Raw genomic sequence first — 18329 nt, 5'->3', positions numbered from 1 at the left:
CATTCTGTGGGTTGCCTCTTCACTTTGTTGATTGTTTTCACTGCTGTGCAGAAGCTTTGTAACTTGTGATCTCATTTGTTCATTTTTGCTTTCCTTGCCTATGCTTGGAGGGTATTATTCAAGAAATTTTTGCCCACTCCAATATCCTGGAGAGTTTCCCCAATTTTCTCACATAGTAGTTTCATAGTTTGAGGTCATAGATTTAAGTCTTTAATACATTTTGGTTTTATTTTTGTATATGGTAACAGATAAGGGTCTACTTTCATTCTTCTGCATATATATATTCAGTTTTCCCAGCACCATTGATTGAAGAGACTGTCCTTTTCCCTATGTATATTTTTGGCACTTTTGTCAAAAATGAGTTCACTGTAGATGTACAGCTTTATTTCTGGGTTCTCTATTCTTTTCCATTGGTCTATGTGTCTGTTTTTATGCCAGTACCATGATGTTTTGGTTATATAGCTCTGCAGAATAATTTGACGTCAGGTAATATGATTCCTCCAGTTTTGTTCTTTTTGCTTAGAATAGCTTTGGCTATTCTGGATCTTTTGTGCTTCCATATACATTTTAGGATAGTATGTTCTGTCTATGAAGAATGTTGTCATTGGTATTTTGATAGGGATTGCATTGAATCTGTAGATTGCTTTGGGTAGTATGGACATTTTAACAATATTGATTCTTCCAATCCATGAACATAGAATATTCTTCCATTTCCTTGTGTGTGTTCTCTTCAATTTCTTTCATCAATATTTCATAGTTTTCGCTGTAGAGATTTTTTACTTCTTTGGTTAATTCCGAGGCATTTACTTTTAGTTATAGCTATTATAAATGGGATTACCTTCTTGATTTCTTTTTCAGATTGTTTGCTGTTGGTATATAGAAATGTTACTGATTTTTGTATGTTGATTTTGTATCCTGTAACTTTACTAATTTTGTTTATCAGTTCTAGTTCTTTGGTGAAATCTTCAGTTTTTTCCAAATATAAGACCATATCATCTGCAAATAATGATAATTTGACTTTTTCCTTTCCAGTTTGGATGCCCTTTATTTCTTTCTCTTGTCTAAATACTCTGGCTAGAACTTCTGCTATCACCTCCTTAGATATATAAGTTTATATCTTAGATATCTAAGATATCATGGTTTAATGCATGAGTAGAAGATTTATAATGCTCCGCTCCAGTAACAAGCATCTTTCTTTAGTGTATAACTTTCATGTAGTATAGATAAGTAACTGCTGGTGCAGGTAGCTCTCTGGGAGGCAGGCTCTGGCATGTCAGGTTTTTTTTTTTTTTTTTTTAATATAACAACTTTATTGAGGTATAACTCATATACCAGACAATTCATCTGAATTGTAGAATTCAATTATTTTCAACATATTAACAGAGTTGTTGTATTATTCCATTTTCATACTGCTATGAAGAAATACCTGAGACTGAGTAATTTATAAAGAAAAAGAGGTTTAATGGACTCACAGTTCTACATGGCTGGAGAGACCTCACAACCATGGTGGAAGGCAAAGGAGGAGCAAAGACACGTCTCACATGATGGCAGGCAAGAGTGTGCGTGCAGGGGAACTGCCCTTTATGAAACCATCAGATCTCATGAGACTTATTCACTGTCACAAGAACAGCATGGGAAAAACCTGCCCCCATGATTCAATTACCTCCCACCAGGTCCCTCCCATAACATGTGAGGATTATGGGAGCTATAATTCAAGATAAGATTTGGGCTAAACCAAATCAATTTTTTTTTTTTTTTTTTTTTTTTTGAGACGGAGTCTCGCTCTGTCTCCCTGGCTGGAGTGCAGTGGCGCGATCTCGGCTCACTACAAGCTCCGCGTCCCGGGTTCCCGCCATTCTCCTGCCTCAGCCTCCCAAGTAGCTGGGACTACAGGCGCCCGCAACCGCGCCCAGCTAATTTTTTGTATTTTTAGTAGAGACAGGGTTTCACCGTGGTCTCGATCTCCTGACCTTGTGATCCGCCCGCCTTGGCCTCCCAAAGTGCTGGGATTACAGGCGTGAGCCACCGCGCCCGGCCCCAAATCAATTATAGAACCATCACCACTATCAATTTTAGAACATTTTCATAACATCTAAAGGAAACTCTTATCCATTAGCAGTCACTCCCCATTTCCTCCTAATATCCCTAGATCCTGGCAACCACTAATCTATTTTCTTTATCTCTAGATATTTCTATTCTAGACATTTCATTTAAATGAAATCATATAATATGTGATGTGGTCTTTTGTGACTCACTTCTTTCATTTGACATAATGTTTTTGAGGTTTATCTATGTTATACCACATAACAGAATTTCATTCATTTTTTAGGCTTAATAATATTCCATTGTATGGATTTCCCAAATTTTGATTATCCATTCATCAATTAATAGGCATTTGAATTACTCCCACTATTTTGCTATTATAAACAACGCTACTTTGAATATTCATGTGCAAGTTCTTATGTGGATATATGTTTTTAGTTCTCTCAGGTATATACTTAGGAGTCAAATTTTGGAAATTGGTCATCTGGTAACTAAATGGCTTAATATTTTGAGGAAGTGGCAGGCTGTTTTCCAAAAGGTCTGAAACATTTTACATGATTACTCTCAGTGTATGAGGGTTCCAATTTTTCCTGGCCTGCTTGTATAGGACCACACAATAATTATATGCCTAACATCCCCTATTGACTTCAAGGAGGAATTAACAGTATGAGATAATGCTCCAACTATTAAAATTTCCACCAATCTTTTACACAGTGTACCAGACTCATTAAACTTTCTATTTCAATGATCCTTTTTTGGTAATGAATTTTCTTAATAAACTCTGCGTCATATTTCAAATCGTTCCAGAACATTATTGGCAATAGTGTTTAATGGACTGTCATACTTCATTTACATTGATCCTAAAAACAGAAGAGAAAAAAGAGAGAAGGGTGCCTGAAGCATTTATCTGTAATGGCAAGTCTTCAGGTCAGCCCCATCCATTAGGGAAGACAGAGTAGCACTCAGCAAAAATAGAACCAGCCAAAAGTATAGATTGAGAGTAATGCTGTTGTTGTTGTTGCTGTTTTTCTGATGCTCAAGTAAATACTCTGATCTCAGTCTGTCATTCATATAACCACCCTGTATTTAATTACACATTACTCTTCAAATTAGGTAATGTTAACTTCAGTGCTTGTAGATCTAAGATGATGTATTATATAAATATATCAACTGTTGCAGAGGTACTTATTAAAATATTTATTTTATTTTAAAAGTTTTGCTTTAAACTCTTAGCTAAGTTAAAAAAACAGAGATATCGGCTAGGCGCAGTGGCTCAAGCCTGTAATCCCAGCACTTTGGGAGGTCGAGACGGGCAGATCACGAGGTCAGGAGATGGAGACTATCCTCGCTAACACAGTGAAACCCTGTCTCTACTAAAAAATACAAAAAACAAGCCGGGCGAGGTGGCGGGCGCCTGTAGTCCCAGCTACTCAGGAGGCTGAGGCAGGAGAATGGCATAAACCCCGGAGGCGGAGTTTGCAGTGAGCTGAGATTGCGCCACTGCACTCCAGCCTGGGCGACAGAGCGAGACTCTGTCTCAAAAAAAAACAAAAACAAAAACAAAAACAAAAAAAACAGAGATAGTTCTTATGTTGGCCCAATGGCCTATTTTATTATTACTATAGTCATTAAAAGTCTAAAGGAAGGTATAGACTAATTCTACTTAAAGCTGAATGATAAACAAATGTGTAATTATTTTGCCATTGTGAGTCTCCTGGAGGGAAGCAAAGTTCTTTCTCTAAGCCCACAATGGTGGCTCTGATAATACTGTGTAATACATGGCTCCCGAGGGCCTGGTGAGAGTCACTTTGTTCTAACAAACCCAAATCAAATAGAATGCAACAGGGAACTTCACAAACAGATTACTCCATCAACAAAGATTGGAATGCACAATGATCCCCCTTAGCCAATCAAATCTCTATGCTAATAAAGACAAGGCTTGAGAACTACTTAGCTGTTACTACTCATTAGCATAAAAAACTTAGCAGCTGTTTACCATTTCATTAGCATTTTAATGACAATTTGCCATGTTAAACACAGATTGTTTTAAAGTACTAGTAGATCTTCTGAATAAATATCAACTATACTTTCATTAATCCTTCACCTCAACCTTGCTGTTTTCACTTTTAAAACTTACTTTTTAATACTACTTCACCAGGACTTATTGCTTGTTTTTGCAAATGGTAAATAAATAGGGACAAAGTGCATTTTTTTGGACAAGTTCTTTCATGCTCTGATCTCTCTATCTTCATATTTCAGATTTTGCTGCTGCTGCTGCTGCTAAGAATTCTTTGTCCTCACCTCTGGGTGCCTGAAAGTCAGCAGGAGTTACAAGCAGAAATTTGACCAAAATGCATTGCACTCTGAAAGAAAATGCTTAATTTCTCTAAAAGTCAAGGACTTGTTAAGAAAAAAGGTTGAAAATATAATGATCAGGCATTTCAATACAAAAGGTGATATAATATACCCATTAAGTTGCTACTCTCATGGGACAGAACCAACCTTTGACTTTTGTATAAACTATTTGGCAGTATTACACAAGACACCTCCTATTTGTAGTTCTGTTTCAGAACATAGTATGTAATCTGGAATATATCATAATGAATAAAGTCATGATGAATAAAATCATAACAGGGTTCCACCCTATTTGATAATAAAACTTTTCATATCACTGAATGCATATATTTATCAAACTTCCTGTACTAAAATGAAATACACATATATAAGCATGCATACTCCAAAATTTAACAGGAATAATTTAACACTCTTGAGAAAGGAATAATACAAGGTGGTCACAGGAGGACAGAAAATTCCAGACAGTAGTTTCACATGTTTAGGAAAAGAAAACTGTTGAAATAGCTGCATAAGGTAGGGGCTGATAAGACCCTGAAAAACGAAGGTGTGGGCCAAGCTGGCTAAGACTAACTGGACCCAACATGGCGCTGGATTTGACTTGGGTTTCACCTAGGATCTCATTCTACTCTCACTAACATACTATATCACACACCCACCAGTGTCCTGACAGTTCTCAGACCACCCATATTGGGTGTTAAAATGGGTAGTACACAGCTCCAAGAAATCTTCACATCTTTACAGGAATCTTCATGAATATCCCTCCATTTGATTAAAGAAACCCATAAATACAGAAACTCCAAACCCTGTGGTGTGACTCACTTCTTTTGAGTATGCCCACAATCCCCTTCCTTAAGTGTGTACTTTTCACTTTGCAATAAATCTGTACTTTCACTCTATCCCAATTTGTCCTTGAATTCCTTCTCACAACAGCATCAAGAGTCTGGACACCAGACAGAGTTGAGGTCTCACAGGCATTTGAGGATCTCCTCTAGTCTACCAGTTTCACACTTATCATGGAATTCCATGTATTCATATGAACATGAATTTCCATTAATATGCAATTACTTTCTTCCATACATTTCACTTTGATGGTAAAATACAAGTTAATTCATCTATAGCTATGAAATCAATAATATGCAAAAGATAATTTCCTAATATGATCATAAGAAAACTATTATTTCAGCTAACTGCCTCTGTAACATAATAGGTACCTTATTATGTTAATGGATTATGTCATAATACATCACAATACAACCTTACTTAAGGACAGATGACACCTGAAATTATTGCCTTAGTCTTTGGCCTTTAGCTATATAATCTTAAAAGCGCATTTAGATTACAACTTTGAGACTTCCTAGTGGCTCTTCTTTATATGCCAAAACAGAAGCAAACAAAACACCTCATTCTTCAAAAGAGTATGCCAGAGTCAACAAATACGCATGAAGAAGCATTTGCAGAATGAGATCAAATCTGTATCTATTCTATATCCTGCAGGAGTAGTTTCTTCTTATGCCATTATTATGCATGTTCCCGTCAGTGAGTACTGAAATTAAAAACTTAACATATTATAAAAACCTATTGTGGGAGGCGATGTCAATTATAGAACTCCAAAAGATTTCTTTAAAGAAATTTAAATGAGTGGCATTTCAGATTTTCTGCCAAACTTAGTTTTATCTTTTCATTGCTTTCCCAGCTTTGTTGCACCTAATACTGCATATTTTTTCCCTCATCGGGATAATTGCCAACACAGCATCTCCTCCACTTCTCTCAGCATTTCTTTTCTTTCGTTAATCTGCTAGGTGAAGAAAATAATTTACCAAGAGACTATCAAAGCATGGCCACTAAGAGGTGGCTATATGAATAGGGGAGGTGACTGATAAAGGATTTTGCTTTTGAAAAGGTCTCATAATAGCAATAACAGAGATAACATTTTTATAGAACACACTATGTAGCAGGCACTATCCTAAGTTCATTAAATATGTAGGTATATATGCTCATTTGCATATACTCATGTACATACTTCTACATATTTAATCATCGCAATCTGATTAACAAGGTATTAGCCCCATTTTACAGATGACAAACTGAGGCACAGAGAGACTAAGCCCAACTTCATATAGTTTGTATGTAGATGAGCCAGAATTAGAACCCAGGCTATTTGACTTCTGAATTCTGCTTTTCACTACCATGCTATGGTCACCAAATTGTACAGGTGGAAACAGTCCAGTCATATATTCTCCAGCTGAGGGAGAAACATTTTACCATAAACCTAAGAGACTGAAAATACTGGACCTCCAAACAGATATAGTATTCAATTGGGAATTAGTTGAAACTTATTTGACCTTAGTGTAGTATCTGATACTTAAATAACCAAGATATATAATGAATATATTTATCTAAAAAGAATATTCTGCAGATAATAGTGTTATTTGATTCAATAAATACTTGTGAGGGACTAACAAGGCACAATGCTAACAACTACAGGGATTATGAACTGTGTCAGAACTTATTTTACTTTTTAAGATAAGAAAATAATAATAACAACTGCTACCATTTAATGAGATTTTACTGAATGCCAGGCAATGTGCTAAGTGATTTATATCCCTTATTCTTATTAAATTATAATGCAACTCTGTGATATTTATACTATTATTCCCATTTTACAGATGAGAAAGGTGAGGTTTAGAGTGATTAAAATCACTCAGTATGTGGTACAGCCTGGGTCCAAACTCCTGTTCATCTGACTTTAAAGCCCATGTCATCATTCCCTAAAGTAGGTTATATGTAAAGTTGTTGCATGAAAAAGATTCTGTCATCAAATACATTTAGAAAATGTTGCTTCAACAAAGCTTAAAGCAGTTCTTTTCTGCAACACATCTCAGAGATTTTAATATACTAACAGGCACTGTGGACATCTAGGCAGAAAAAATTTCTTCCCACAATTTTTTGAGCATGGAAACAAGCCTTAAAATTTTTTAAAATTAAGATGACATGGGCAACACTGTTCTACATTTGTTAAAAGCATCAGCTCAGGAGACAGATATATTAGAAGCCGAAGACTCCTTGGTGCACTGCTTTCTTGTGCAACCTTGGACAATTAACTTTACTTATTTATACCTCCACTGTCTTTTCTATAATTAAGAAAAATAAGAGTAGCTATATCATAGGACGTGTGGGAAAACTGACAGATTTTTCTACGCAAATTGCCTAAACCTGTGCCTGATACATAGCCAGTGTTGTATAAGCTTCAGTTACTGTGGTTACAAACTACTCCCAATCCTTGATATTATGCCATATCCCAGGAGAGCATGAATAATTAAATCTATTAATACTTACCATAAATGGCAGCGGTCATGTGTTATCAAAAAAAATGTTAAGTAGGTTCAAGAGAGAAAGAAATTGTATCTGGTTCATAAATGGGGTTCATAAATGTTTCCACAGATGAGATATCTCTTAAGATAAACTTTGAGGAATGGCTTGTGTTTTGAGAGGTATATATGGAAGAATGGGGGAGGGAACTGTATAAACAAAAAGTACAGAGAAAACAGAATATGTTGAAGTTAAAAATTTTTTAGGCTCTCAAGGTATTCTTAGGGTTTCTGGATTAAAAGGTAAAACAGAAAATAGAAAAACCAAAAACCAAAACCATAAATAGAGTATCTTTGTGACCTTGGAGTAAGCGAAGGTCTCTTAAACAGGAAATAAAAGATGCTAATCATAAAAGAAAAAAATTGATGAATATATTCTCTTAGTAAGAATGTATGAAAAAGACACAACCAAGAAAATGAAAAGGCAATCCACAGAGTGGGTGATGGTATTCACAATAAATATTTTTTGCAAAGGACCTGAATCTAGAATATAGAACTCCTACAGATCAATAAGAAAATGACAACACTAGATAAATGGGCAAAAGACTTGGACACTTCACAAAAGCTTATATTAAAATGGCCAATAAACATACAAAAATGGTGATTAACTTCATTAGTAGTTAGGAATATGTGAATTACAACTACAATGAGATATCACTACATATCCACAAGAATGGTTCAATTTGATGAAGAAAGATGAAGATTATTAAGTGTCGACAAGGACACAGAGCAACTAGAATTCTGTATTAAAGTGTAAATTGCCACAGCTACTTTGAAAAACTACTTGGCATTATCTATTTCAGCTGAATATATACATACCGTATGACCCAGAAATTTCACTTCTAGGTATATACCTAACAAAAATGATATGTTCGAGAATGCTTATAGTAATATTCTTCATAATAGCCCCAAACTGGAAATTAGGCAGTTAATCTATCAACAATAGAAAATAATTTTTGTATGTTCACACAATGAAACATTCATACAATGAGACACAGTGATGAGAACAAATGGCACATACTTACATGCAACAACCAATAGATCTTGCAAGCATAACGTTGAAAAAGAGAACTAAAATAAAGGAGTACATGCTGTATGATACCATTTATATAAAGTATAAAACCAGGCAAATTAATTTATTCTGTTAGGATAGTGGCTCTCCTCACAGCAAGGACGGGATGAGGTCGGGGGTGAGATGACTAAAACAGGGCATTCAGAGTGTCTTCTAGGACGCCAGAAATGTTCTTTCCTTGATCTAGGGGCCAGCTACACATGTATGCTGTATTTGTGTACATTCATTCAACTGCACACTTATGTGCACTTTTCTGTATGTTATAAATTAACAGAATTTTTAAAAAATGTAGTCAATGTTATTAATTCTAATAAAATGCTTTGACAAATATAGGCAAAATTTCCCAATAAGAATGTCTTCAAATACTGTCAAGTTTGTATAGTTTTAGGATGACAATGATGCTTTTTGAGTTCTTTTTCTTCTACTGCCAGCTTGATTTTGCTCAAAATGATTTGTGAGCAAATAAAATTTCTCTTTAAAGCTGATGCTTCCTTGCTGAATTTACGAAGTGAATAGGGGAGACTAACACAGACTCTAGTGATGCCAAAGAGAAAAATGTATATCTAGAACTCTGAGTCTATAAAATCTAACAATTGGCAGTTACGTGCCTGGATTTCCCTTGGGGAAGCTCAGGGTTCCCCCTAAAGAGCTCCGACAGCAGCCACCATGGCAGCAGCCTGGCAGAATGTTACATTTATAAGTAAATCTTTCTGAGCACTGCATTGAAGTTGATAAGCAATAATGAAGTGCTGCATCAAAAAACATCAGAGAAGCCACATCATGAGGGATTTAAAGCCACAGTGTCCTTTGGGTCTTGTAGTAATATGCCAGCTTTTACACAAAACCATGAATCTTTCACTGAGATGCAACAGATGGCTTTTCAGATGCTGTGGCAATAGAATATGCACAGCCAAGTGGTGATTCATTTATACCTGAATATCTTGCCCACAGACTGAATTTCTTACATTTAAGTGTTGTAAAAAAAATGGATAAGATTTATTTGCTATACTGTACAAACTATAGTTTGGTCAAACATGTGACATACTTCATTGGCTGCAATCCTTTTTCAAAGCAGCGTTGAAAAGTATGAGAATTTAAGAATTTAAATAAATGTATAGGGTTAAAACTGAATTTAAAATATTTTTGTTTTATCGTAGTTTCTCAGCTTATAACCCAATAGTATCAAGCATGATCATGCAAAAAAAGGAAATTGAAAGAAGAAAAAACAGTATTCCAACAAATGCTTTCTCAAGTTTTCTGCAATAATTTTTAAACACCTGACTTATCAAAAGGGAATGTCATGTGCTTAGTTTCTAAATTACTAAGTCTTTGGAGAAGCCAAAATTATCTCCAGACAGGGCTTTACTAAAATTGTCTGAGGTCGAGAATGGATTGGGAGGTCACAGTGGCTGATGAAATTTACTGGCAAAAAGACCTAGGGTGATGGTCCTGAGCTACATTTGCCTGGTGACTCTCCTAAATGGCATTAAGACCCTTTCTTGAAGTCTGAAGCCTCTTTCTATTACAAACAGAGGAACTATTTGTTGTCCCTGATGCTGATGCTTCCTTGCTGAATTTAGGAAGTGAACAGGGGAGACTAACACAGACTCTAGTGATGCCAAAGAGAAAAATGTATATCTAGAACTCTGAGTCTATAAAATCTAACAATTGGCAGTTATGATGGCAGTCTACAGTATGCTACAGACCTAATGGCAGTGCAGAACTATCATTTATTTTGGAAACCTCCCTAAAAAATACAACCTTTCCCAGGAAAAGTGCAACAATGTTACTCAAGTCACTGAATAGTTCTAGAAGAATTATATTTAATAAAATTTTAGAGGTAAGCATAATTTAGGAATCTACCCTTCATTTTGCATAACAAAAATGGGATTTGGAGAGCTTAATCTACCAGGGTACCTGACTGATGGTAGAACCAAACCTAGAGCTCAGTGCCCATGAACACTGTTTTGAATATTTAAGTCTGTGCATGTATTGTCATCATTACCTTCTTAAAAAATTCAAGATTAGTATTTGGTGTGTTTTCTTTTTTAATTTTGACTGAAATTTTAAAGAGAGTATTCATTTAATTAAATGAGATTTTAATTTTACTGTTTTAACAACATGATTAATGGGAGAAATTCAATGAAAGAAAAGCCAGTGTGGCCAAAAGCCAACATTTCTTTCCAGTTTAAAAAACAGCACAAAATTGATTATAACAGCTCATGTTATTTTATTATATATATAAAACACATATATATGTATTATATATATGTATGTTTTAGATTCATAGGGTACATGTATAGGTTTATATAACGGGTATATTGTATGATGCTGAAGTTTGGGCTGCTAATTATCCTGCTTCCCAAGTAATGAACATAGTACCTGATAGGCTTTCAACCCTTGTCCCCCTCGCTCCCTCCCTGCTTTTGGAATCCCCAGTATAATGCCTCATTTTAAATACTTCTTTTAATATTCCCAATGGAGAAAAAAAGAGATCAACAAAGTTCATTACAACTATGCTTTAACCATACTGTTCAGATCAATATAACTAATTTAAATAGCCTCATGGTAGGAGGCATACTCACTGGCATACTCTGTGTTGGTGGTTTTCATACTGAAGTACTATCAGAATCACAACAAAAATGCTATCTGAGAAGACACATTTTTTTCAGGTAATGGCAACTGACCTTCTATTTGAGATCAAAGCAGCAGGCCTATTTAGACTCTGGCTCTGTCTTTAGGCCTCTCCTCTGCAGTTCACGCTAAGAGCCAGGCTAAAGGGATCTGGATACAGCAACTGTGAGGTCAGTGCACCCAGCTGCTGCTATAAATTCTAGCTCTAGGGCACATAATGTTTTTTTCTCCTAGTTTCAGGGAATTTCAGTTCCTGCTTTCAATGTCTAGGCTGTGGCATTTAAGGAACAAAAGGAGAGAAAAGAAAAGAATAGTGGTTTATATAAATTATCCTTTTTAAAAGGTATTTCCCCTACCCCAAGCTTGTTCAATTTGAGAAAACAGAGTTAATATTTGCTCTGCTAGTGCCCTCTACTCCCGCCTTGGCAGAGAAAAAAAGGTTTCTTTAGCTTAAATATTAACCAAACACTTCATAGCTATTCAAAAGCAGTTGCCCATGTTAAAAATAACAACTAAAAGTAATAAAATCCCAGAAAGCACAACTTTGGAATAAATAGAAACAGTAAAAACTGCTCTAAACCCTTTTTGCACATGTATCCCAAAGTCACCAGAATTATAATGCACTATAGAGTGTTCATAACAAATTCTAGTAAAGTATGATAGCCACGGTGGCCATCATAGAAAAGGCCACTCTTGGTCCTCCATCAGCAAATAAGCCATTCTCACTCAAGGAGCGGCAGAGATGGTTTCCATCTGGCAGCCAAGGTTGCTGTGCAAGGAGCATGAAAGCGCCTGTTCCATCCCCATGGAAACCTGGTATGGGGTGCTTGATCTGGCCGTGCCAGGGTCAGAGTGAGCAGAGACTGTGAGTATGGGGTAAAATTGGAGCTACAATGGGAAAAAATGGTGAGGGATGATCTGGAGAAGGAAGAAAGAGCAGTGAGTTTGGCTTAGTTTTGCAAAGTGGACTAGAATTAGTAGCAATTTCTTGTTTGAAATTTCCTAATATCTTACTCCTAAAATGATTTTCTTCCCTTTCACCTCTTCATTGTATGACAGAAATCTCTATAAAATGAAGTGGAGCAAAAACTGCACGAGCAGGAACAACCTAGTAAAGCAGAGCATCTAAGTTCTTCAGACACTCCTGTGGATAACTGGAAGACAATGTGAGCTCACCCTTTTCCTGAGAAACATGGAATGTTCTGTGACCCAGGGAATGCTTGTACTCCAAAAGGTTTCTAGTGGGTATTTAACAGATTGGGCCAATAGTTGGCCTGGCTTCTTGAAACTCTGCCATTGTCCTGACATCCTAGAAACTGATACTACTTGCTTCAGTCAGGTAGGCAGCTTCTGGGGCACTAGCGATATGCAAAATATCTCCAATGAACACCCAAGCATTTTCTACACATGAAGGGACTCATCATAAATGGCTGCGTTGGTCCTGTGCATCATGTTACTCTTGTACTATTATACTGACTTTGTACCAGACTTTCTTATATGAAATTTCTTTTTCTTTTCTTTTTTTTTTTTTTAAACATAGTCATCAAAATTTTTGCTTTACAATTTGACTGTCAGGTTCTTTTTTTAATATCATATAAAATTTATGGTGTACAATGTGATATTTTGATGTACATATATATAGTGAAGTGATCACTAGAATAAAGCAATTGGACACATTCATTATCTCACTTGGTTACTTCTGTGTGTGGTAAGAGTACCTAAAATCCACTCTTAGAAATTTTCAAACATACAAAATAATATTAACTACTGTCCTCATGCTGTACCTTAGATCTCTAGATATAGTCATCCTATATAATTACAACTTGCTACCTTTTGCCTATATTGGCCAACATCTCCCCATATTCCCCTCTCTCCCACACTCTGATAGCTAACTTTCTATTCTCTGTTTCTATATATTTGACATTAAAAAAAATCTACATATAAGAGAGATCATGCAGTATTTTTTTTTTCTGGCTTATTTCATTTAACATAATGTCTTCCAGTCTCATCCATGTTGCTGCAAATGGTAGGATCTTCTTTTTAAAATCTGAATAATATTCTTTATATGGAATTTTATTTTGCCTCCTCAAATGATTCTCTCCTATCCCAATAATGAACACCAAAAGTCAAGGCCATAATGACTTCTTCCTAAGAAGTCCCACTGAAAGTAGAGCATTTCATCACAGCACTCATTATTTTCCTTTTCAATGATTTGCTTTATAAGGCAACAAAGGAATGGAAATATTTTCTTTTAAGACATTTGTTTTAACTAGTGGTCTCTTCTGAACTTCAAACAGACTGTTAAGCTCCCTTTGCTTTAAAAGACACCAAAGGAAAGTACACAATTCACAAAAATGGAACTAGTGCTCAATGTATTTAACTTGAGAAAGCATGCTTCCAGCTCAAAGAAATGCAAAAGAACCCAAAGTTCCCAAACTGCACAATCTCTACAACTTTCCAAACTTTGATTGACTTGTATCTCTGTCTCCTTTTCTCTAACATCCTCATTATCGAACTCTCTCTAATCACTGTTTTCCATAGTTTCCCTCTTTCCCACCTGTCTTTTCTGCCTCTCTTCTCTCCTGTTTCTCTCCTGTATGTGACATCTCTGTCTGTGTTTCTGTACATCTGTGTACCTATCTGTGTGTCTGTTTCATCTCTTTTTCTTCGGCTCCCACCATAATACTTCCAGGGAACTAGAAAGCACTCATAAAATTTGTCATTTGCCTTATTTTGCAACTACATTGTATTGGCTTTGTTTTCAATATTTGCTTCTATAAATCAAAAGATTAATAGCAAGATTATTGCAGTATCAGGTCAAGTTTGTCCCTGTGACAAGATGTAACAATTATATTAGATCATATCTCTAGTTCTGTCTCCAGTAGTCATGTCAGTTGCAACAACTGAGGATTGTTTTTATTATGTGCTCCCATGATGGTATCTGCCTTCCATGTGAAGGAGAGGGACAAGTTAGAAACTTGAGTGCACCATAGAATTTTATGGTATATTCTTACAGAAATTCATCATTGTGTCCTGGGTTATATAAATACTATATCATTTCATTGGAGAGCATAAGGTGCTTTTACATATATTAAGTAGCTTTTTACATATATTTTACACACACCACAATAAGTAGTTTCCTAAACTTCACATGGCTTATGATCATACCATGTTTTTCTGATGAAGAAAATGATGCTTGGGATAAATAATTGTAGGAAAAGCAAACATAGAAAACAAAGGCCACAATGAATCTAGCACTACAAAATATCTTCTCTAAATCAGGTATGTAATAACTCCACTGAGCAACGTTGTCTGCCAAGAGGTCACACGTCAGCGTCTCAAAGACCTTGGAAAAATTAATGCATTTTTGGCTTTAACCTATTCATTTTTGCAAGTCCACTGAACCCTCAGTGTTTATACCTCTAACCCATGAATAAGACAGAATAAAAGTAGTCAATACTGTTTCAATATTTTTCAAACCATCTGAAATCCCACTGGAGACTATGAGATAAAAACATCTTCCTGGTGCCAAGAGTTCGTAAATCCTTTTCTAATAATATATTTATTCATGTTTTACAAATGGCAAAATTGAAAAAAAAAAAAAAGGTGGGGCGTAAGGTGAAGGAAATAAAAGGCGGGGGAAAATAAAGTGATAACATTAAAATAGAAATGAGAATTTCACAAGTAACTATTGTATACATACAAATTATACCTACTCTTAGACAATACTCCCTCTTGAGAAGCTAAACTTACCTGGTTTCCAGAGAGATTTCTATGCCCAAGGGTCTAAACAAACATGAAACCATTGAGCTTTGACGTGAACTAGATGGAACGTTAAAACTTGAAATGGTGCCTATCATAAAAATCATGTGACAAGAGTGTAAATCACCCATGTCACTCAATTTGATTACAGGCTACCAGCCACTATTCTATCAGTCTGAATGTGGATTCTTGGACATGTATAATCATCAGCTTAAATATACTTTCTGAAAAGAAGTTAAAAAGGAGAGAGAGTTCTAACATACTTGGATTGAACATGAATCTCATTTTTACCTAGTAGTTATTCTGACACAAACTTTGAAAGCTTAAAGAAATGTGGGAAATCAGTTACCTCATCATTATAGTTAGCACAGTGGCTCAATAGTACAACTGAAATACAAACGGGCTAGGAAAGTCAAGACAGTATTAGACAAAGGAATTGCAAAATTAGCAAATTCTATTTGTCTTAATTCTGATATTTTTATCTTTTTCTGAAATTCATTTGACCTGTTTTATATTTTTGTCACATATTTCATAAGAAAGTTCCTTAAGGTGTAAATGTGGGTCAGTTAGCAGTGCTTACCTTTGTTTTTAAGGTTACAGTCCACGTTCACGTCTGCATTTGAGCATTGTATGAGATGTTACATTTAAAAGTAAATAATTCCATCATTTCAACCTGGTGCTCCTGTGAAATGTGGTGCTAGGAAACAGCCGGCAGGCAGTGCTTCTGAACAAATCATACGTCCTGTAATTGCCGCTTAGCTCTAATTACTATTGAGGATCCTGTTTGCAACTTGATTCCAGGGAGAGGGCAGAATACCTTCTGATGACACAGAACCAAATATATCCTAAAAGACTGACAAGTGGCTTTCTTTCACGTAATTTTTCTGAGTATCTCCCAGCTACTCAAAAACTACCACTCTGTCATGGTAAAATGGAAATAAAGAAAACTGACACCCATATCTCCCTTCTAACAAAGCAATTCGGTTCTCTCAAAATATCTACTTATCCCAACAATTTGGAATTTTCAGTATCACTTATATTTCAAGGGATTATTCCCCCTTAGGTGGGCAACTATATCTTTTAAAATTGCTTTTTATTTCAAAGAGAAATGCGTTCTCACAACAAACTTTATATTCTGTTAGACTAGAATAATTTATTTGCATTCTATTAGGCCTGAAGAATTTGTTTCCTTTCCCATGGATTTTTAGGTTTTAAATAAAGATTCATATAGTTCAAAAAGACTAGAGCAGATGTCAATTTGATGTTAATAAAATTAATAGGTGTGTTTACGCATCTCAACTCAGAAACCTAATTTCAGTTATATGGGGTAATATGGTAAAATTGAAGTTATACATGCTTGGAACTAAAATGATTTATTATTTATTCTCATATCTAATTAATTTAACTTTGCATCTAGTGGCATGTGACCATGTTGTCAGAATAAAGTATCTGATATATCCATGTTACACAGTGTGGCTATGACTGAATGGTTGTTTTGCTTATGCTAAGCTGATTGTCATTGATACTGACGAGTTAGCTTAGTGGGCATTTGAATGAATAAAAGAAACTTGAAATGACTGAAGCTTGCAAATGTCAGGAAGGATTTTGCACCTTTGGTTGTGCAACTTAGCACATTTGCTAACCACAGCCAACACTTTAGTGACGTACAGAAAAAATTATATTTATCCAAGTCCTGAGATTTAGTATATCTGCTTATGTCAGATTTGGACAGTAACTATCAGGGACAGGTAAACCTAAATGAATAATTAGATGCAGCAGACAAAATGGTAATTATAAAACCAGCTCTTAAAAACAGTACTTTTTTTTCCAGTCTCAATGATCTAAGTTATGAATAATAACAAAATAATATTCTAAATGAAACATAGTATGCTAGCTCTATACTTATTTCACCCCAAATAACAACTGGGCACTCCTTAAGATTACAGTATAATTGTAGTCATGGCTGTGGTTTTCATTTAAAAAAAAGTCTTCATCTATGATAGCTCTCCCCTAAGAAACCTCTGCTCTGTAGAGATGATGTTGATGGCCTCTTCAAAATATTATTATTTCATGAAGAAGTATTTCATTCTTTCTTACCTGCTGTTAAATCATGACTGATTCTTGGAGTATTTTTTCTAGAACATTTCCAGGTCTGGAATACTAGTGCATCCTTGAACTCCCAAGCTCTTTATTTGTACACCTCACGTATTTTCAGTTTAGTCCAGTAGTACACAAAGTGTGGTCCTCAGACTAGCAGCATCAGCATCACCTGAGAACTTGTCAGAGAAGAAAATTCTGAGGCCTCACTCCAGATCTACAGAATCATAAATGCTGGGGATGAGGGCCAGTAATCTGTGTTTTAGCCAGCCCCCTACATGACCTGAAACACGCTGATGTTGGAGAACCACTGGTCCATAGTGCAGGTATGTACTAAGAGCAGTGGGAGAATGGGATAAGGAACACTTAAGCCTCTATGGGGAAAACTACAGGAGAGACTGAGGCTCCACAGAGACATGACATTTAAGTGGTTATCTAAAAGATGAGAAGAGCTTGGATGGATCCAAAGGAGGCACCAGGCATCTCTTACCTAGCTAAGTCATCACCTTGAGTTAATGCAGCCCCACCCTCTCTATAAGACCTTACCCTATCAATCATCATCTTTCTTTAGTCAGTCCATTCTCAAGGAAACAAAACTTGCTTCATTCTTGTTAGCCTCTTAGTCTACCAACTACTTGCTCTTACCTCTTAACTTCTTTTAGAGTAGCCTACCCTTCCTTTGTTTTTGTTTTTTATTATCCCCTCACTTCATAAACACTGTAATCTGGCTTATGATTTCTCTAGCAAAATAAAACTAGGGTTCTGAAGGCCTCTATCAGTCCTCCTTGACCTCTCTACCACTGGTAGAATATAATCCCATTTCTAAATCACCTCTTTTCCAAGCTCAACTTTTGTATTTCTAACCTCAACTTTTGCATTTTCCCTCCCACCTGCATCCCATTGGCACCTCAAGTTTGATTGTACAAAATTAAACTACTTATCCCAGCCTCCCTGCCCCTATCCCCTCACCTCACTCCCTAAAGGATATTTCTTCTCTG

At 35.8% G+C, this 18329-nt stretch overlaps 1 protein-coding gene across 10 annotated transcripts in view; it reads right to left on the bottom strand.

Annotated features, from left to right (window-relative positions):
- Positions 1-18329, bottom strand: part of ZNF385B (zinc finger protein 385B) — a 446640-nt gene that overhangs the window by 121967 nt on the left and 306344 nt on the right. The window contains exon 1 of one of the 10 annotated variants that reach the window (XM_010382907.1): positions 15815-16004. The exons of 8 other annotated variants lie outside the window; for them this stretch is intronic. The gene's annotated coding sequence lies outside the window, so the exon portion shown is untranslated. Of the gene's footprint in view, positions 1-15814; positions 16005-18329 lie in introns of those variants that run through there. One more of the 10 variants, XM_010382895.1, reaches the window with a different exon arrangement.

Source organism: Rhinopithecus roxellana, chromosome 14 (genome assembly GCF_007565055.1).
Source record: "Rhinopithecus roxellana isolate Shanxi Qingling chromosome 14, ASM756505v1, whole genome shotgun sequence".
In the NCBI taxonomy this organism is placed as follows: Eukaryota; Metazoa; Chordata; class Mammalia; order Primates; family Cercopithecidae; genus Rhinopithecus; species Rhinopithecus roxellana.
The sequence above is the reverse complement of the archived record's forward strand: the minus strand, read 5'-3'. Positions and strand labels throughout refer to the sequence as shown.